Source organism: Propithecus coquereli, unplaced genomic scaffold (genome assembly GCF_000956105.1).
Source record: "Propithecus coquereli isolate 6110/MARCELLA unplaced genomic scaffold, Pcoq_1.0 Scaffold2, whole genome shotgun sequence".
Lineage (NCBI taxonomy): Eukaryota > Metazoa > Chordata > Mammalia > Primates > Indriidae > Propithecus > Propithecus coquereli.
Genome location: NW_012144966.1, coordinates 20,399,920 through 20,400,575, shown reverse-complemented (window position 1 = coordinate 20,400,575; position 656 = coordinate 20,399,920).

The window sequence follows — 656 nt, the reverse complement described above, 5'->3', positions numbered from 1 at the left end:
AGCAAAGCCTCAGGCTACAAAATCAATGTACACAGATCAGTAGCATTGCTATACACCAAGAACAGTCAAGCTGAGAATCAAATCAAAGATGCAATACCTTTCCCAATATTTTCATGTTTCAAAATAAATATTCAGGGTGATGGTAGATAACATAGGAGTGACTTGCTAATGTACAGTAAGAAAACACTAAAACCAAAGTCATAAATAATGCATTTAAATGGATCATAGATATGATTAATGAGGAATATCATTGAATTGATTTTAGAAGTTTTAATGTACACAGGTTTTAAGCATAAAATAATAACTAAGAATGTCTATCAGCTGTGAAGTTTGGTATTTTCCTCCAGGAAGACATGCGTTTTCAGTTCTCATGGGAGAACTGCCTCATGAAGTGGTTACTAAACAGCCTTCTTAGATATGTAGAATATAAAGATCTCATAAGCTTTGGAGAAAATAGTCCCTCATACACTGAAAACTTGATTGCAACAAAGAAAAGTGGTTTAAGGAAAGTTTTGTTAAATTAAGTGACATAAAGGAAGAACTAACAAATACTATTATAATTCACAGGCTGAGTTTTATGATGAATTTCTGTTAGTGTCACATACACTACAAAGAATGATAGCAGCAGGCAAACTAGGTAATCCAAACATTCATTT